Consider the following 21,923-nt stretch of genomic DNA (forward strand, 5'->3'; position numbering starts at 1 on the left):
ACAATCTGATAAACTCTATGCGAAGAAGATGTGTTGCACTGCATGAGGCAAATGGTGGTCACACCAGATACTGACTGATTCTGAGTCCCCAGACCCCCAATAAAGCAAAAAAATGCACATTTCAGGGTGGCCTTTTATTGTGGACAGTCTAAGGCACACCTGTGCACTAATCATGATGTCAGATCAGCATCTTGATGTGGCACACCTGTGAGGTGGGATGGATTATCTCAGCAAAGCAGAAGTGCTCACTATCACACATTTAGACTGATTTGTGAACAATGTTTGAGAGAAATGGTAATATTGTGTATCTGGAATGAATTTTAGATCTTTAAGTCCATCTCATGAAAAATGGGAGCAAAAACAAAAGTGTTGCGTTTATATTTTTGTTGAGTGTAGTACCACACTAAAACTAACCCACTACACAGGGTGGTACTACTGCTTTTTGTGAAGTAAAACATCTGAATACTTTAACCACTAAGCTAAGCAGGTGTCACAGTATTATTCTGACATAATATAGCCCTATGGGAAAGAAAAAAAACATAAACGTATTGCAATTCTTACCTCTATTATTTCAAGACATGTGAACTGAATGAGACTTTTGTCCAGGAAGTCACCAGAAAAGGAGTCTGAGTCTTTTAAATCTTGGAACAGGTTCATCCAGAACTGTGCGTGTTGCCTCCTTAAAAAGCCCCACCAGTTCTCTATTCTTTGGTTGTGATTGCTTGATCCATACAGATAACATCTGTGCGAAAAGTTGTCCAAAGGATCGTGCCTCAAGAACATCTGCATTTGTTCAATGTAACAGTTCTCGGTTCCAAGGTCCGAACGAATTCGGGCAGCAGTTCCATTCCTTGATGACACCTCATCAATGAAGTATTGCGCGATTATCCTGGGATCACTGTTTGTAGAGTAGGCATGTAGCCATATCACCATTTGTGAAAACCCATCTATTGCACCATTGATGCAGATCCTGTACGGTTTGAGTTTATCATATGAGTCTACATGCCACAAAAAGTTTGGGCCTGGATTCTGGTACATACGCCGCTGAAGGCAATTCCGGCGCCTCAGCTGCACACCGTGCGGATCCAATATTTTCAGCAGTCTCCTGATCGTCTCTTGAGTCACCACGTAGCCAGCCTGAATGCATTTCAAATGCATCATCTTGTATCCATGGAGCATGCCACATATGTCCAGCTGATCCTGGAGAAACATTGCTATGTCTAGGAGATCTGAATGCGCTTTCCTTCTGAACAACCGCAAAGTCTTCAGGTGCCTGTGTAAAGTTGAAAAACTAATAGTAATACCATCTATATGACTTAAAGACAGAACTATCTCCCAGTGTCTTAAACCCAGATCAAAGTAAAACTTGATTAAACTAGATAAGCCGGCCATGTTTGCTGCCATTCGAAGTATCGTGATAATTCAGAAAATAAACTTTCACGAAAAACAGGAGGGGGAATTGCCACAAAAAAACTGAAAAATAATTACTCAGAAGAACAGGGGAAAAAATAGTCAGAAAAACAGGAAAACATTTGTCAGAAAAGCAGAAATAATTACCCCGAAAAACAAACCAAAAAATAAATTACTCAGAAAAAAATTATTTTTTCCCCCAAGTGAATGCGATACGCTTCCGTATGATACTGCATACTTAAAATCACCAATTTTATGTACAGAAGCGTATTGCATTCACTTGAATAAGTTTTTTGGGTAATCTATTTTTTGGTTTGTTTTTTGAATATTTTATTTCTGTTTTTCTGACTAATTTTCCCCGTTTTTCTGACTAATTATTTTCAGTTTTTCGTGTTAATTTTTTTCCTCCTGTTTTTCGGGGTATTTTTTTTCTGACTTAGCTTCGAGATTTCAAAATCCTGTGAAAGCTCCCACCTTGCAAGTAATGTAAGGACTGATTTCAAAGTAAAGGTGCTACATCAAACTGTTGACTGCAACACTCTCTGAGGAGGTGTTCTGTAATAACAGGTAGTTTCCTTTCAATATGAATCTGAATTGACTTGGAACACAGTGAAAATAAGACTGTATTTTCATGTGCATATGCATATCCATGGATGTATGTTAAGCAATGCAAAAGAAAGCGCCTTTACCCATTGTGTTATGAGTAGTACTTTTATTTTGAAGGATGTTTGTTATGCTCCCGGATGTGTAGCTTGTCCCGGGAAAAGTTTGTTGATACTTCAGTCTTTGCACAATCGAAGCCCCACGCCTCATGACACACATATTCCAATTTCAGCTTCCTATCTTAAAGCCTTGATGAGTTATTAAATTACCATACCACGTTTCATTTTGGCTGCTATCTGAAAAACATGTCTTTTTGGCCTCTGCATGGCGACCTTCGACGCCAAGGACCCCAAACTCGGAACAGAGGATCCCCAGGAGTCACTGAACAAAAATCCAGAGGCAAAAATGCCCAACAAAGCCTTGTAGTTTTAATTTTTTCCCTGTTTCAAATCATCAAAATCAGGAGCTGTCAGGCCCATAGCTTTCTCCAGCCTCTGACCCAGGTGGAAGTGTGGAAGAAAACTTTTTTCCAAAAGTCATACGAGTCTGACATTTTTATATGTTTTATAACACAAATTCAGTCCTCCCTTCAGTCCGACTTTATTTCTGTCCAGGAATGTTTGTCATGTAACAAACTCCTTCTTAATAAATCAAAATCCTATATTATGATATTTGGTACCAGACAAAAACTTAAATCCATCCCTGGTTCTTGTGTTATAAACTGTAATGACGGCTCTCCACTGCATAAAGTTGACACCTTCAAATATCTTGGCGTTTGGCTAGACTCTGAACTTACTTTTAAACCTCACATTAATCATCTTTTACGCAAAGTCAATTTTGGGATTAATATGTTGTATTGTTCTCGTACTTGTTTTCCATTTAATGTACGTAAGAAACTGGCCACTCAATTTATACTCCCAATTATAGATTATTGTGATGTTATATATCAAAGTGCTCATAAATCAGACCTTGCTTCACTTAACATAGCCTACAATAGACTCTGTAGATTTGTCCTTGGATGCCCTTTTCTTACCCATCACTGCACAATGTACACTAGACTCAACTGGCCAACATTGAATATGAGAAGACACATGCACTGGTTACAGCTGATATACAAATGCATTTACTTTAATTACCCATCCTATCTACAGCAGTATCTTTCACTATATACAACAAGTTATCATATTAGACATTCATCGCAACCCTTTTTTTCTCTTCCCAATGTCATTAAATCATTTGGTAGAAGAGCTTTTATGTTTAAAGCACCAGCAGATTGGAACAACCTTCCTGCTAATATCAGATCCAGTTCCTCTCTTGGTATTTTCAAGCATGCTCTGTCTTCTCATCTCATGGTGACCTGTTCCTGTTTTCACTGAAGATGCATTTCTGATTTGTTGAACTGACACTAATCATTTTATACTGTCATTCTAATCTCAGTGTTGACCATTGTGGCCTTATTACGGTTGTTTTGTTCTGTACATATGTAGTTACAATAACTGTGGTTTGTCCTTGTTTGTACTTTTGTTTTTGTCTTCCTTTTTTTTGTTTTTTTGTTTGTTTGTTTTGTCTGTTTGTTTTTCTATATTGCTGAGAACATGTTTGTCTGTTGAATCTATGTTTGTCTATATGTTTGGACCCCCTCGAAAACGAGATGGTACATCTCAAGGGGTTTTATCCAAATAAACGAATTTTCATAAAAAAAAAAAAAATGTTGTTTGGGGGGCCCGAGCGAGTGCGTAGACATCAGTTTTGTGCCGATCAGGCCTTTACTTTTTGATAGGCTGGGCCTTGAACGGCCACCTTTTCAGACATTTGAGCGCTCGCCGTTTCCACAAAAATGTACCAAACCGCAAACATTTTTTTTTTTATAAATTTCTCTGGTGTGCCGCTATCGCTATGGATGCACTTTGTCCCATATATATATTAGCATGTATTAATAATTGTATTTATTTAATTTGACTCAAATCTGGTTGATAGATAGGCTAGCAGTGACTGAGAAGAAGGTAATCTGAAAGCATAGCTGGATAAGATGAACCACAGCAAAGCTGTCAGGAGGACACCTCATGGGGAAGTGGAAGGCCTGCTGCAAGATGTCAATCAATGTTCACTGCTCCTCAAACTTTGACTGAGAGAGACCAAAGAGACCAGACCCCTATGTAATTGAACCAAATAATAAATAACAATTTTTAGGCAATTTATCCCAATTAAGTATCTTACCTTAAACCCACTCCGATGAGCATCGTCCTGTTCCTCAAAGTGGTTTACTTTGACTGAATGGAAGTCCCACCTTCTGTGGCTAACTTCCGTATTCTGGCAGCTCTGGGGCCGACTTAAAGCAGACGTGCCAGAGACGTTTGATGAGCAGCGACACATTTGAAAATATTCGCCCATGGGCCGATGCTTAACAGACGTTATAAATTAAGGGCAGATGTGTCGTCCTTAGGCCGACGTTGGCCAGATGTAGGTGGGCTGTCTGGGTGGCCGGCTATACAAGGGCCCAATGAGATTTCTTTTAATGGGGCCCAAAATACCTGGCGGCGCCCCTGTCAATGTGACTTTAGAAAACATGACCAAACATGTTTTGTGAAGTCACAGTGGCATTAAAGGAGCCATCACCTGGTCTTCTGACGTATCAAGTCTCCCTTGAATCACTTTAAATCAATTCTCAAAACCTATTGGGAAAAACAAAAAAACAAACATAGAGCTTGTTTTGACAATTTTTTCATACCAGGACTTTCTCTCGTGAGAGTAAACGTGAGATTTTGACTGGTCCAGATGTTCATTATAATAATGCTAATGAGGCCGCCTTGATTGGCTGCAGGAAGAACAGAGCTGAATGGGACCTGGCTCTATGCATGCATTGCTGTATCTGAAACTGCATACTGTACTGCTAGTACGTACCATAGACTTTATATAAAAGTAAAAGGTACATACTGATGTGACCAAAATGCATGTAATGCAGTATGCAAAAAATGTCCTGGCCTACTAATAAGGAAAATAGCCAGTATGGATCTGACCAGTCTACATTGTGTAAGTGTATTCCACAAAATGTGCCCATGAAGTGTTTTTGCCATGTACCGTAACCAAAGAGCCTAAAATAAAATGTAATGCAGACTGATCGGTTCATTCTAAAACATTTCTTTATTGATGTGGTGATTTCTGTACTATGTCGGCTTCAGAGCCCAGAGACAGCGCTGCTCCTCTGTCAAACACACACATGGAGCTTCACTTTTTATTCAAACAAACTAATGCGACTGCCACAATTAGTAGATTTGTGGCATTTTTAAATTTCTACAAACCTACCGGTAAGTACATTAGCAACAGTTTTCTCCCCCAGGGTGACAACACAGACTGGCCGGCCAAGCGACTGCAGGAGACGGGCTTATGCCTCTGTGATGTCCCGGTCGCAGTTCCACAGGCGGAGCTTCACTTCTCCCAAAACGTCAGTGCAAACTTACAGCCATTATTTGGATAAACTAACCACACAGTGGGGATCTAAACAGTTACTTTTTTGCATAAAAAAATATTAATACTCAATAAAGTGACGTGATTACAGCGCTACAGTGGGAAATAAAAAAGCTTTTTGCCTGTTACACCACTGCCGCTTGCCGCAAAATGCATTCTGGGAAACACACTGCGGTTAGAAGGAAAGAAAGAACACACACACACTTGTATAGTATTTAGTTAGATAGGCCACTTAGACTTATGTTTATTGGTAATAAACCCTTTTGAATATACTGCTGTTGGTTATTGTTGTATAACAATGAATGATATCAACCTCTTCTCTGCAAATAATTCACAAATCCTTCAACTGTTTGTACTGATGCTACTGATGCAAATAGTTATTAATTATTGGCATTTAAGTATTAACTACTTTATATTGCGACTGAGTACAGGTTTGGTTATATTTTTTCCTTTTTAAAGGATAGTGCCCCGTTATTATTGATTTAATTAATAATCATATTAATGTAAATGGTTTCACTGATATTATTAATAATAATATTAATAAAAATAAATCGATGAATAACCCCAAATTATTAATATGTTGTATTATATATAACGTTAGGTTATATATATAGCGGGTGAAATACGTACTGAACACATCACCATAGTACATATATTGTTATATGTTGGTAACAACCAAAGTAATCCATACATACAAAAAAAGCACACAAAAAAATACGTTCAGAAATTAAGATATGTGTAATAATGTGAAATCACACAGAAAAAGTATTAAACCCGCCGACTGATATTTATTTAATACTTTGTACAAAAGCCTTTGTTGGTAATGACAGCTACAAGACACCTCCTGTATGGAGAAACTAGTCGCATGCATTGATCTGGTGGGATTTTTCTTCCACACAAACAGTCTTAAAATCTTGAAGGTTCCGTGGGCCTCTTCTATGAATCTTGATCTTCAGTTCTTTCCGTAGAAACCAATTGAGAGTTTCCTTGGCTGTGTGTTTGGGATCATTGGCTTGCTGAAATGTTCACCCTCATTTCATCTTCATCATCCTGGTAGATGGCAACAGATGTTGGTCAAGAATGTCTCGGTAAATTTGCCCATTTATCCTTCCTTCAATTATGTGAAGTTTGCCAGTACCAATTACTGAAAAGCAGCCCAACACTATGATGTTCCCACCTCCAAACTTCACTGTTGGTATGGTGTTTTAGGGTGATGTGCAGTGCCATTTCTCCTCCAAACATGGTGTGTATTATGGCATCATAACAGTTAAATTTTGCTCTCATCTGACCACACTATATTTTTTTTCAGCAATGGAGTCTTGCGTGGTGAGCAGGCCATGGCGGTGAGCAGGCCATGGCGGTGGAGTGCATTACTTACCATTTTGTTTGAGACAACAGTACCTGCTAATTCCAGGTCTTTTTTTAAGCTCTCCACAAGTGGTCCTTGGCTCTTGGACAACTCTTCTGATTATTATTTTCACTCCTCTGTCAGAAATCTTGCGAGGAGCACCTGATCGAGGCAAATTTATGGTGAAATGATTGTCTTTCCACTTCCATCTTATGGCCCCAACAGTGGTCACTGGAACATTCAGAAGCTTAGAAATGCACCTGGAACCAATGCCATCGTTATGTCTTGCAACAATTAGGTTGCAAAGGTCTTGAGACAGTTTTTTGCTTTTACCCATCATGAGATGTGTCTTGTGTGACACCTTGGCAATAACACCTTTTTGTCCGCCATCAGTTGGGACTGAACCAGCTGATATTAATTTGTGCTGACAAGGCTGGATTGCTTTTTAATTACTAATAGTAATTAAAAAGCTAATTTCAATTGTTGTCTTGGCTTTCCATGCCTTTTTGCACCTCCCTTTCTTCATGTATTCAATACGTTTCCCTATGTCATTTCACATTTTTTTGACATTTTTTTTTTTTGTATGTATGGATTACTTGGGTTGTTACCAACATCTGGTGAAAATGTCATGTCAGTAGCACCTTTGGAAATATATATGTTCAATACTTATTTCACCCGCTGTATATATTAGAGTTAGGGTTAACCCCCTATCCCTAACCCATTATTATTGTGTCTTTTACTATTGACTACTGAACATATTTCTTCTAAACACCGTAAGGGACGAGATTCAGTAAATGTCCTAATTAGGATGTCATATGGCAGGATGGAGATGAGATCACTTGAAAGTTTCCTACTTCCTGTTAGTTCTATTGGCTGTCATTTAATATCCAAGGTGTTTTTTGTGTTTTCTTCTGATCCATCTGTTAAGTGGTTCCCTCTTCAGTTTGATAGATATCTGGTAGATACGTGGTTTGGTAAGTGACGCAACATAATGCTTGCTGTTTGGACACTGTCTCTCTCTGTGGACGATGTGTGTGTGTGTGTGTGTGTGTGTGTGTGTGTGTGTGTGTGTGTGTGTGTATAAACATGGTGTGAAAGCCTTAATGATATATTCTGTGTGATTTTTGATGATGGAGACATCACTGAGCCACGTAGAGGAGAGTGAAAACCCTCCAGCTGACCCTGTTCATTTACTATTAAATGACATTTTGTTAGGAACTTTTTGGTGAAGTTATTTGCACTGTTTTATTCTCAGTTGAACATGTTGGATTTTAAGGAATTGTACAACAATAACTAAAATCTCAGCTATTTTTGCAATGTTTTCATTTCTGACTGCTCCTGCAAATTCATTGCAAAACAATTTTTTTTAAAAGCTGCAGTGAAATCAGGCATTTTAATCTGCTACAATTCCCCCAAACCTCCCTGGAACCCTGCAGGAACTGGTGATTATCTCTGGGAATGCAGCATACAAAAGCAACAGAGTCAGCTCCTGTGTGTTTGGTGCTTTATGCAAAGCTGAGAGTATTTAGTGCGTCGCAAAGCTCTGCAGCAGCCTCTCGCTTCATGAAAAAGATTGCTCAATAAGCAGAAAACCACACACACGGCAACCTTTTTCAGGATTTTTCATCACCTGAGTGCCTCCAGCTTCATCTACTCCTCAATTATGCAAGCTGGGAAATAGATTTTCCATTTTCAATATGAATCCAAGGGAATTTCATATCCCATATTTCAACTGCTGCTGTAATTGACTATGTAAATCTTAATGAAGTCAGGAGTGAATTGACCCTGTCCCGTCAAGCTGAGCGTATGTCACAGCTGAGAGCAAGGCTTAATGAAGTGAAGGTCATCCTCACAGTCTGAGACTATCTGTTACACCACAGTGTTGGGACCTCACTAGAAGGACTACACAATGCGGCCTACAGAAGCCTACACATGTGGCCAGGACAATAGGACAAAGGGGATTAAAAACTACACCGCCATTTTAGTTTCACATCTCACCCAGGTGAGAGATGCGACACCACATAACCAGTGCCCTATTGGCTGACATCTTCAGGGAACCCCGGGGGGTCCCCTGGAGCGGCCTGAGCTTTATAAACCGAAGCCGCCCGGAGAACGCTCTCTTATTCACTCTTACTCTCTGGCTCCCACTCCTACCCGGGCGCTGGTTCCAGCGCTTCCATCGCAACACCACGTTGCCACGGGAGGCGAACCCTCCACCAACAGGAGGTGGACACGGCCCCGCAGCGCACCGTTGCAACAAGAGGAACCAAGCCGGTTCCTGCCTTCCAGCTACCAGACGCTGTCTGAAGTAAGCTGACTAAATCACCAAGCCGCGATTATATCGCCGCTCGTGGAAGGAGGAAACACCAACTGTTTTCTTCATTTGAGTTTGATCAACGAGAGGAAACCCGCTCCGCTCTCGTCTGGACGAAGCCGACTCAGCACGTCCCCCGCTGACGCCGGGGACTCACGAACCACCGCCGTTACGGAACGCCGTCATCGTCTTACGCAACGATACCAGTAAGAGGCTATCAGTCTGGGCAGAGACACAAGTGATAGTGTAGGATATGCTTGTAATTCTTGTTAATGTGTTTTAAGTTCTGATCGCGGACCGCCGAGTCCGTTGGTTCATGTGCTGCTGTATTTGAATACTGTTCGTGTACCCACGCAGCTGGGTTGATTTCTGTAACAGTGTTTTCGACTAACCTCCGCCATATTCGCGAGCTCAGAAAGCCTCTACTATCAGTTAAAAGACCGGTCTCGCGGAATAAACGCCAGTTCAGTCACGCGAGCCCGTGTGATAACGGCACGCTTTCTGTCCCTCCGAATATCGCTCGCGCATCCTCTCTCTCTTTGTTTGTGTCCCGCTAACACACACACACATACACGCCGCACACACGTGTCCTAAGCCAGCTGTTCCCGGCGGGCGCTAGGGACATAGCTACATCTGGTGGCTACATACGGCTATCTCTCTCTCTCTCTCTCTCTCTCGCTACTCCGTCAGACCTCAGTGGCTCCGCCCCTGAACGCTACATACGAATAGCTCCACCCCTCTCTCTCTCTCGCTACCCCATCGAACCTCAGTGGCTCCGCCCCTGAACGCTGCGAGGAATAGCTCCATCCGGTGGCCGCCCATAGCCATCTCTCCCTCTCTCTCTCTCTCTCTCTCGACACGCACGCACGCACACGCACGCACACGCACGCACACACACACATACGCACACACACACTCCACGTGTGTATCTCCCTTTGTTTAAGCTTAGCTTTGTGTGTTAGGTAGTTAGGTAATAAGGCTTTGTTAATTGCAGTGTTATTGATTGTGATCATTATTACTGATTTTAATAAATCTTATTATATTATAACTAGCGGTCTCTTGTGCTTGTTGTGTATATGTCACTGGATAACAGCAGGTTGTGAAGGCTAGTGCTTGAATTTCACGCCTTTTTAATTGTTCGATTGGTTTTGTACTCCTATGCCAATGATCACGATGATTGGCATGTGAGTATAAAACCCTCATATTGAGACTGAATACAGTTTTAGGTTATCTTTTCCCTGATCCCAGGATGGTGCCCCGTTTATTCATGATTATATCATGATAATATATTAAATATAATTATTAATACCGATAATCATATTGATATTGATAGTTAACTGTTGATAACCAAATCTGCTCCTGCTACAACCCCAACATAAATGACGCCCCGTGTGAGGCCTTCTTAAACCAGCTTTATCCAGAGATTTATGCACAATAACCTGAGAATTATAGTAATAATAACAATAATAGGAATTGTTGTTATTGATATCATTGTTTAGAAATCGATGTTCAAGGATCGATTTGTTTGCTCCCTGTTGCTATTTGCCAAGCAAATACAGTCGAGGGTTGCATATGCATGTTGTGATTAGCCATTTATTGTTTGACAACAATACTAACAAACACAGGGTTAGGGATACTAAGACGCGTTATAACACTGTTATTACTCACCAGAGGTGCTAGAGACACCTCATTGACAGTCCACAGGCTGTAGAAGAGTACTAACATTTCCATTGTAAGTCACAGGTCGACGCAGCTCACCTGTGCACCCACATCAGTATAACAACAAATACATTCTTTTTTCTTGCGATTAACACCGAACAAGTAAAGCCACCGTATTCTCCCTTTACTAGAAGTAGAGCAGAGAATAGAGCCACAGAGTGCACCGACTCTGTGAACGTTGAAATTGTACCTTGCTATTTCCACCACGGGTTCTAGCTCGAGTTAAAATTTCAAAATAATTCCCTAACTGTTCCTGTCGTGCATTTCAGTTAGCGTGCCTTTGGCAAAGAATTAAGTAAGCAGCCTACAGTAAGTCTGAGTTGCTGTATAGAATCATTAGAGCGTGAAGCTGACCTCTCTAAAAGAGAACCGCCAGTCACCTTATCAGGTGATTTGCATAACCCCCCTCCTTTCTCTCCAGACACAATGGAGACCTTTTGTGAACAGTTCATCTCATCTGTGGCACAGAGCCTTCAGACAGGCTACTCTGAGTTTTTGCACAAACTAAATCTCAGTGAGTGCCAAGAGGAGATCAACGTGTTACTGAACAGCAGATCTGATGAAGTAACATCATCCAAGGGTCCATTGTTAAAATGCTTGCTACTGACTTTCTACAAACAAACCTGTCTCTTGGTTCAGAGTAAATCTGCCCTAGAGAAAAAAGTGGTAGCACTAGAGGAGCAAAGTGCTTGTCACCTCCACGACGCTCAAGCAGCAGACATGAGAGCCATGCGTTATTTAGATGTCCTGCACACCGCAGAGTCCCAGTTTTTGTCCTACAAGAACAGGTGGTCGAAGTCTAAACCAGAATGTCCTCCCTCAGCCGACTCGGCCAGTCAGTGTGATTCAGGCTTCTCCGACTCCCACTCTTTTTGTAGTGAAAATACGACTCCCCCGCCATGCAGAAGATGGGAACAGTTACCAGCGGACACAAAGTCCTTAAGACAAACTCCACTGAGAGATAGCGGTAACGGCTACGCAGCTTCCCATTGCTCCGACACAGACAGCGAAGAAACCAGCAGTGGAACTTACACAAGTTCTCCTCCAAAATCTTCCTATCTTTGGAACAAACCTGTAATTTGCGACGCGCCTCCTCAACCTAGCTTAGTCTCGCCTTCACCAGAAAGGACGCCACAGCGCTTCCGCTTTGAAGAGCTTGAGAGCATGGCTAAAGATATTCAACATTTTGATCCCGACAACTCGAACCATAATATTGACGAATATTTGAGAGAGTTAGACAGACTCCTGATTGACCTCCCCCATGCCTCCTCACGGGAGAAGCTCAGACTAGTCGGGAAGACCACAACCAGACATGTCCGCAGTTTCATAGGAACACTTGCACCCAGAACCCAGGACCGATACCCCAGACTTTGTGCAGCACTCCGGAAGGAGTATAGCCGGGACTGGGATCCCGCCGCCGCTACGATCAGTGCCCTCGCCGTCGTACATGAGGAGCAGGAATCACCCACGGAGTACTATTGGCGCTTCAGGGCCGCCTATGCTCAGGGCCGTAACTCCCCAGGAGTGGAGGAAGAGCCTGCCTTCAAGGCCCTCTTCCTGCATAACCTACACGAAAGTGTGCGCTACGATGCCACCATACACTTCAGGACACATCGACTCTCCATGCAAGAGATTCGTAATTACGCACAGATGGCTTGGGAAACCCACTTAGCGTGCAAACTTAAAAGCCAGCCCGCTAACTTCGACACATCTGCGTCCGAAACATCTGCCGCCTCAAAGCATAGCCCCCATAACAGCGCGAAAGGGGGTGAGCGGCCAGCACGCCCCAGGAATCAGACAAAACCAAGGAACGAGAGTAACTCCCAAACATCCGCCGCCTTAAAGCAGAGCCCTCATAACAGCGCGAAAGGGGGTGAGCGGCCAGCACGCCCCTGGAATCAGACAAACTCCCAAACTGACGAAGATAGGGATCCAAGCGACCCCATCGAGAAGCTGATAAAAACGATAGCGCTATGGCGTGACGCGACCCAACCATCACTAAACTCCCCCCAGAAGCCTGGTAAGAGACGGCGTGGGGATACTGAGCATCACCGACATGCCCACCAACTGCGTCGAGATGGGCATTCACACAGAAGTAGTAGGAAGCCCTACTCCGAAATTCTGTCCCAGTCACGTGAACCAGCAGTGTACAAACATGACAACTCAGATAATGACAGCGCCTCTGACATTTCCTCTGTTTCTGGCTACATGGAGCGTTACAGCCCTGAGCCACAACATAGTAAATATGGCTAACTTAAATCTTCTCCAGGAGTAAACCAAACGACCACTAACCCCTTCTCCTTTTCCTCACTTTCCTTTTCCTCCTTCGTTCCGTTTCATAGTTGGGGTGTGTCCTGTTTGAAACTACCTGAGTGTAATGACAATGTTGATGTTTGTGAAAATTGTGTCTTAGCAGATGTTTGATATAGGTTAGATGGTTAGAAATCTCTGCCCAGACCGTAGAAATCTCTGCCCAGACCTTGCCTCAATCTCTGCCCAGACAATGCCTCCATCAAGTTATGGACTTTAACCTGAATGACTGTTTAACCTCTTTTCCATGGAATATACAGACTGTTTGGACTCCCACATGTGTCAAGGAATACATGGACGGTTCGGCCCTTATGTTGCTCCGAAGGTTGCGTCCCACACCTCAACCTTCAGACCAAAAGGGGGACTGTTGGGACCTCACTAGAAGGACTACACAATGCGGCCTACAGAAGCCTACACATGTGGCCAGGACAAAGGGAATAAAAACTACACCGCCATTTTAGTTTCACATCTCACCCAGGTGAGAGATGCGACACCACATAACCAGTGCCCTATTGGCTGACATCTTCAGGGAACCCCGGGGGGTCCCCTGGAGCGGCCTGAGCTTTATAAACCGAAGCCGCCCGGAGAACGCTCTCTTATTCACTCTTACTCTCTGGCTCCCACTCCTACCCGGGCGCTGGTTCCAGCGCTTCCATCGCAACACCACGTTGCCACGGGAGGCGACCCCTCCACCAACAGGAGGTGGACACGGCCCCGCAGCGCACCGTTGCAACAAGAGGAACCAAGCCGGTTCCTGCCTTCCAGCTACCAGACGCTGTCTGAAGTAAGCTGACTAAATCCGCTCTCGTCTGGACGAAGCCGACTCATCACGTCCCCCGCTGACGCCGGGGACTCACGAACCACCGCCGTTACGGAACGCCGTCATCGTCTTACGCAACGATACCAGTAAGAGGCTATCAGTCTGGGCAGAGACACAAGTGATAGTGTAGGATATGCTTGTAATTCTTGTGAATGTGTTTTAAGTTCTGATCGCGGACCGCCGAGTCCGTTGGTTCATGTGCTGCTGTATTTGAATACTGTTCGTGTACCCACGCAGCTGGGTTGATTTCTGTAACAGTGTTTTCGACTAACCTCCGCCATATTCGCGAGCTCAGAAAGCCTCTACTATCAGTTAAAAGACCGGTCTCGCGGAATAAACGCCAGTTCATTCACGCGAGCCCGTGTGATAACGGCACGCTTTCTGTCCCTCCGAATATCGCTCGCGCATCCTCTCTCTCTTTGTTTGTGTCCCGCTAACACACACACACATACACGCCGCACACACGTGTCCTAAGCCAGCTGTTCCCGGCGGACGCTAGGTACATACGGCTATCTCTCTCTCTCTCTCTCTCTCGCTACTCCGTCAGACCTCAGTGGCTCCGCCCCTGAACGCTACATACGAATAGCTCCACCTCTCTCTCTCTCTCGCTACCCCATCGAACCTCAGTGGCTCCGCCCCTGAACGCTGCGAGGAATAGCTCCATCCGGTGGCCGCCCATAGCCATTTCTCCCACTCTCTCTATCTCTCTCTCTCTCTCTCTCGACACGCACGCACGCACACACACACACACGCACGCACACGCACGCACACACACACATACGCACACACACACTCCACGTGTGTATCTCCCTTTGTTTAAGCTTAGCTTTGTGTGTTAGGTAGTTAGGTAATAAGGCTTTGTTAATTGCAGTGTTATTGATTGTGATCATTATTACTGATTTTAATAAATCTTATTATATTATAACTAGCGGTCTCTTGTGCTTGCTGTGTATATGTCACTGGATAACAGCAGGTTGTGAAGGCTAGTGCTTGAATTTCACGCCTTTTTAATTGTTCGATTGGTTTTGTACTCCTATGCCAATGATCACGATGATGCATGTGAGTATAAAACCTTTATATTGAGACTGAATACAGTTTTAGGTTATCTTTTCCCTGATCCCAGGGTGGTGCCCCGTTTATTCATGATTATATCATGATAATATATTAAATATAATTATTAATACCGATAATCATATTGATATTGATAGTTAACTGTTGATAACCAAATCTGCTCCTGCTACAACCCCAACAACAGCAATCAACAAAATCTATTTTCCATCACAGCAGGCACACACGAGAAGATGGATGTGATGCACATAGACAGGTAGGCACATAGAAAATTGCCCATTTTCCGAAGGACAAACAAAGTGGTCTCCCGACTGTTAACTGTTTATATTTGCCTCAGAGTAATGTCTTGGTCCCACTGGGAGTGTCATACACTCTTTATGAATCCTCCTGACAGGTTTTCTCACAGTCAAAGACTGTGAGATGGAGTGCTGGTGTTAGAAAGGAGAGATGATTTATCTGGAGAATTACAATAGACCTGCATTTCTAAAGAGCTTTTCTAGCATTTTTAACTTCTCAAGGCTCTTTACACTACGTTCAGTCTACATTCACCCATTCACACACTGATGGCAGATGAGCTAATGTCATCTAACTTATTCACACACAGATGGTTCAGGCTTCAGGGGCAATTTGGGGTTTCGGCATGTGGACTGAGGGAACCGGGATTCAAACCGCCGATCTTCCGATTGGAAGAGGACCTCTGAGCTACAGCTGAGCCACAGTTGTTTAAGTTAGAGAGTACTCAGGCAACACAAACCATCAGGTCCAAATCTGGACATTTAAGGACAACGTATTTGAATAGTGTGTCATAAATGTAGTGACTGCCCTCTACAGGTTGAAACCCGGCTATTGACATTGAATTTGGACTGTAGAGAGGAGTTTTTGTGAAGAGTAGCACTGTCCCTTTCAGCTAATTGCTAATGCTAATCGTTAGCCCACATATCTCTGCCTTGCATGTAAACTCAAATTCACAAATGTTTAGAGAATTTAAACTGTATTTAGTCATGAAAACAGATCTTTACAGCACTGGTTCACTTCAGAGCTACGGAGCATGAAAGCAGCTGAGCGTGTTCGAAATCTGGACTCACTGTTCACAGAGAGGCCTATCAACAACATCAAAAGGCCGACTCAAAGTCACTTAGCAAAGCACGGTCACATTTCTCCGGCATCATAAATAAAAGTCCTGGACACTCCAAGCAGCTTTTCTCCACCATCAAACATCTTCTCAAGCTGCAGACCCTCAGAACCACAGAAGAGCAGTGCAACAGCTTCATCAGTCTCTTCAGGACAAAAATCAAACCATCCACTCTTGGCTCTCCAGCTCCCCTGCTCTGTCTATTCCTACTGTTGACCCACAGCCTGGGATTCTCCAGCTTCTCAACTGCTTCACGGACATCTCGCAGCAACAGACTGAGGACATCATCACCAGGATGAAACCTTCTACCTGTGTCCTGGACCCCTTTCCTACAACCCTGGTAAAATTAAACCTCTGCGCTTTAAGTCCCCTCATCACCCAAGTCATCAACCACTCACTCCAGGCTGGTTATGTTCCATCTGCTCTCAAAACTGCTGTCATCAGACCCCTCTAGAAACCCTACGTAGATCCAGAAATCCTCTCCTACTAAAGGCCCATCTCCAACCTCCCCTTATATAAACTTTTGAATGCACATGTACAACTGTTCATTGTTCCAGTACTAATAGACTACTACAATTAGAATTGGTATTTTTGGTCCTCTTCATCACGCTGTTCACATTTTGAAATCATGAGACCAAGATGACACCTAACAAGTGATCTACGGTACCTCACCATTGCGAGGCTTCAAACAGGATGTTGTCAGAGGGAAGTGGCCAATGAGCTTAGAGTGTCACACGCTGTCATCAGCAGGTTGCTACAGAGACACAGAGAGACCGGAAGAGTGCCAGAAAGGCAGAGAAGTGGACGTCCTTTGGTCACATGACAAGTTTTTGAGGCGTTGACATGTTTTGTTGTGGTATATCCACCACTGCCACTGGCTTTTGTTTCAATAAATAGTTTGAGATGAGGAAATCACCATTGCATGCTTCTACTTTAATGCCCTACTTTCATGATATAATGTCACTGTAGTGTGAACTCTTTACATTTTCCGTAAATTTCACCCGAAAACCAAATGTCCCTAACTTTTTGTGAGTAGTGTATAATCCTCCTTCAGTGCCTCCATAACACCATAGGACTCCCTGACTCCGTCCTGAGCTGGTTCCAGTCCTACCTGTCTGGAAGAACAGAATACGTCTCCTTGGGAGACGCAACATCTGAGACACACATTGTCACCTATGGTGTCGCTCAAGGGTCTGTTTTCGGCCCCACCCTTTACACTCTTACCCTGGGCCGCATCATCAGCCAGCATTGAATAGCTTTCAAGTGCTAGGATGATGACACACAACTTTATATAAGGACAGACCCATTCTCATCAGCCTCACTGTCATCATCGTTGTCATCATCATCATCATCATCATCATCATAACTGAGCTCCTGCCTTGAGGAGATAAAGAAAGGAATATTCCTTCAGCTAAATAGCTCCAAAACAGAAGCTATTTTTGTTGGCACACCACAGCATATTCAGTCATCTCCCATAACCCACACCACCTTCTCTGGTCGAAACATGCCTCTATCACAAACAGTCACTAACTTCGGTGTAAAATTTGACACAAATCTCACATTTGACACCCACATTAAACATACACTATATTGCCAATTGTATTCACTCACCCATCCAAATAATTGAAATCAGGTGTTCCATGGCCACAGGTGTATACAAAAAATTGTGAAAGAATGAGTCGCTCTCAGGAGCTCAGTGAATTCCAGCGTGGTACTGTGATAGGATGTGTATATATATATATATATATATATTAGGGCTGTCAAAAGATTGATTTTTTTAATCGCGATTAATCGCATTTTGTCCATAGTTAACTCGCGATTAATCGCAAATTAATCGCATTTTTTTTAGCACATTTTTTTTTCTTCTAAATGTACTTTAATGAATTTTTTTCATATTCTTAATACTTTTAACAACATAAGGGCAAATATACTTGATTTATGAAAATATTTATTTAACACTTCAAATATCCCCTTACCAAAACATGGGATCAAAACAGGGTTATAAGAATATATCACAAACAATTAAAGTGAACATGTCACAGGAGATAGTGTAACAGGAGATAAGTACAGTTAGGATATAAGTGCATTGGCTTGCAAGTGATATCTCAGACTGGACGTGCTTCTATGGTAGCTCATTTCATACCCACAGTACGCGCAGATGACTTTGGTCTTATCGACTGAACCATCCGGCAGTCTTTTGAAGGTGAATTTGCCGTTCACAAATCGATTTTAAACGTGTGTGGACGCGCCGCTTCCCAGTATTGCACGCTTGGTGGGCTGCCACTAGAGGATGATTGACAGGCGCTCTCCTTCAAACAACATATTTTTGCGAGCGTTCGCGAGCGTTCCCGAGGCGGCGAGTCGAGCCCGGCGCCTCTGATTAGCATAAAGTAGATTCGACTTATACTCGAGGAGCGGCCAACTCGCGCGCCGTCTCTCGACATTCGCCGCAACGCTACCAGAATACAATGAATGGGACGCGGGGAAACACCGCTGCCTGTGGACGCGCACCTTCCCTCTGGATCAAGACTACAGGTGCCACCGACGGCCATAAATCATACAATGCGCGTTTTTTTTTTTTTTAATACCGAGCGTTAATCGCGCGTTAAAAAAATTAACGCCGTTAAGAGGATGTTGCGTTAACGCGTTATTAACGCGTTAACTTTGACAGCCCTAATATATATATATCCTGGTACTGTGATAGGATGCCACCTGTGCAACAAGTCCAGTCATGAAATTTCCTCAATCCTTAATATTCCACAGTCAACTGTCAGTGCGATTATAACAAAGTGTAAGTGATTGGGAACGACAGCAACTCAGCCAAGAAGTGGTAGACCACGTAAAATGACAGCAGGACAGCAGGTTCAGCGGATGCTGAGGCACATAGTGCGCAGAGGTCACCAAATTTCTGCAGTCAATCACTACAGACCTCCAAACTTCATGTGGCCTTCAGATTAGCTCAAGAACAGTTTGTAGAGAGCTTCATGGAATGGGTTTCCAGGACCAACCTCTGCACTATGGGGGATCGGGCTTTCAGCTCAGCCGCTCCCTGATTGCTCCACAATACACTAATTCTTTTGAGAAGGGCCTGTTAACCTGGCACACCACTGTGAGGTTTGTCTTGTCTGGGTTTTTGTCTCGTGAACTTCCTGTTTTATTTTGAAGAGTAACTCCCCTCTCGTTTCAGGTCACTTGTCCTTCCTCATGTGTCCCTGATCTGATGTCATCCCTGATTCCTGATTGTCTCCACCTGTTGCCCATTATCCCTCTGTGTATTTAAGTCTGCGTCTCCCTTTGTCTTGGGCCAGTGCGTTTTCGTCTTACGTGATGTCAAGATCCTCCAGCCATGGTCCATAGCCTTGCCAAGTTGGTATTTTTTCATTTGTAGTTTTATGTTTATAGCTGTCAGTCTTGTTTTTCTCCCCGTGGAGCGATCTTTTGTTTGTTCTTTTTTTTTTTTTTTTTAGAATAAAAGCCTTAGTGGTGGGCAAGTGAAGCCTTATGAAGCACTGAGGCTTTCCTAGCAATTGTGTTGAAAAAGATTCAAAGCTTCAACGCTCCAGTGATGGTGACATCTGGTGGACAACTGAAGCCATAGCAACCTCTCAAGAGCGCGACTGAAGCTCTGACACCGTTTCAATCCCATGTCAACAATAAAAGTTTAGAAAAGACTGTGTGGTCATTTACGTGTTTTGTTCATTCATACTTGCCCATACTGTAAAACATCCCAGATTAAGCCAACGGATACATCTAAATGATATGAAGGGTTAAATGTTGGTTAAGGGTTTATTTATTTGATCATGGTATGTATCTAAAGTGTTTTACACCAGAGTCCAGATAATAGTTTGTCATAGGAGAAGTTGTATGGTCGAGGAGGAATGTTAACGCACAGAACAGACAGGTTTTTAATCTTCACAGGTTTGTATTAAGAAATAGATTTTTTTCCACTGTGGCAGGCTTCAGTCTGCTCCTCTTCTGGCTCACGAGGCATGAACACTACGAGCCAATAAAACGCACTGACACACACTATGAGCCAATGACACGCACTGGCACACTATGAGCCAGTGAAACGCTTCGAAACATTTTGAAGCAATGAAGCACTTTAGTGCTTCGGTCACGTGACGCTGGTGTTTGATACAAGCTCCGACACAGAGGTTCGAACCACTCCGCTTCAGGAAGAGCGACACAAGCTCCAAAGCCTCGGTATCATTTGCCCATCACTAAAAAGCCTGTTTACCCTGTCTCTGCCCTGCATCTGAATCCTTCCTCCTTGTCCAAGCCTGACAAAACCTTTATTTAAAAAAAAAAGCATTTTAGTAAACGTGCTCTTTCTGTGCTGTGCTTAATCCAATTCTTTTTTTCAATTCAATTTCTTTTTGTTTTACTCTGCAGCACCTTGAGATTGTTTTTAACAATGAAAAATGCATTACAAATGTATTATTTATTATTACAGCTTATCCTGTTAAGGGTTAAGCGTGTGTGTGTGGGGGGGGGGGGGGCTGGAGCAGATCCCACCAGCGAATTGTGCGAAGGCAGGGTACACCCTGGACAGGTAACCAGTCTATCACAGGGCTGACATGTAGAGACAGACAGGTAACCAGTCTATCACAGGGCTGACATGTAGAGACAGACAGGTAACCAGTCTATCACAGGGCTGACATGTAGAGACAGACAGGTAACCAGTCTATCACAGGGAGACATGTAGAGACAGACAGGTAACCAGTCTATCACAGGGAGACATGTAGAGACAGACAGGTAACCAGTCTATCACAGGGCTGACATGTAGAGACAGACAGGTAACCAGTCTATCACAGGGCTGACATGTAGAGACAGACAGGTAACCAGTCTATCACAGGGAGACATGTAGAGACAGACAGGTAACCAGTCTATCACAGGGCTGACATGTAGAGACAGACAGGTAACCAGTCTATCACAGGGAGACATGTAGAGACAGACAGGTAACCAGTATATCACAGGGCTGACATGTAGAGACAGACAGGTAACCAGTCTATCACAGGGCTGACATGTAGAGACAGACAGGTAACCAGTCTATCACAGGGCTGACATGTAGAGACAGACAGGTAACCAGTCTATCACAGGGAGACATTTAGAGACAGACAGGTAACCAGTCTATCACAGGGCTGACATGTAGAGACAGACAGGTAACCAGTCTATCACAGGGAGACATGTAGAGACAGACAGGTAACCAGTCTATCACAGGGCTGACATGTAGAGACAGACAGGTAACCAGTCTATCACAGGGCTGACATGTAGAGACAGACAGGTAACCAGTCTATCACAGGGAGACATGTAGAGACAGACAGGTAACCAGTCTATCACAGGGCTGACATGTAGAGACAGACAGGTAACCAGTCTATCACAGGGAGACATGTAGAGACAGACAGGTAACCAGTATATCACAGGGCTGACATGTAGAGACAGACAGGTAACCAGTCTATCACAGGGCTGACATGTAGAGACAGACAGGTAACCAGTCTATCACAGGGCTGACATGTAGAGACAGACAGGTGACCAGTCTATCACAGGGAGACATGTAGAGACAGACAGGTAACCAGTATATCACAGGGAGACATGTAGAGACAGACAGGTAACCAGTCTATCACAGGGCTGACATGTAGAGACAGACAGGTAACCAGTCTATCACAGGGAGACATGTAGAGACAGACAGGTAACCAGTCTATCACAGGGCTGACATGTAGAGACAGACAGGTAA

At 43.5% G+C, this 21,923-nt stretch overlaps 1 protein-coding gene and 1 long non-coding RNA gene across 2 annotated transcripts in view; one reads left to right on the plus strand and one right to left on the minus strand.

Moving 5' to 3' along the window:
• Nucleotides 1–21,923, plus strand: part of LOC311012815 — a 347,190-nt gene that overhangs the window by 67,678 nt on the left and 257,589 nt on the right. The window lies entirely within an intron of this gene.
• LOC311012405 (uncharacterized protein) overlaps nt 2,904–21,923 on the minus strand; it is a gene marked incomplete at its 5' end in the record, with an annotated part of 61,693 nt that continues 42,673 nt past the window's right edge. The window contains one exon of the mRNA XM_084007870.1: nt 2,904–2,916. The remainder of the gene's footprint in view (nt 2,917–21,923) is intronic.

Source organism: Eutrigla gurnardus (assembly GCF_963514095.1).
Source record: "Eutrigla gurnardus genome assembly, chromosome: 4".
Lineage (NCBI taxonomy): Eukaryota > Metazoa > Chordata > Actinopteri > Perciformes > Triglidae > Eutrigla > Eutrigla gurnardus.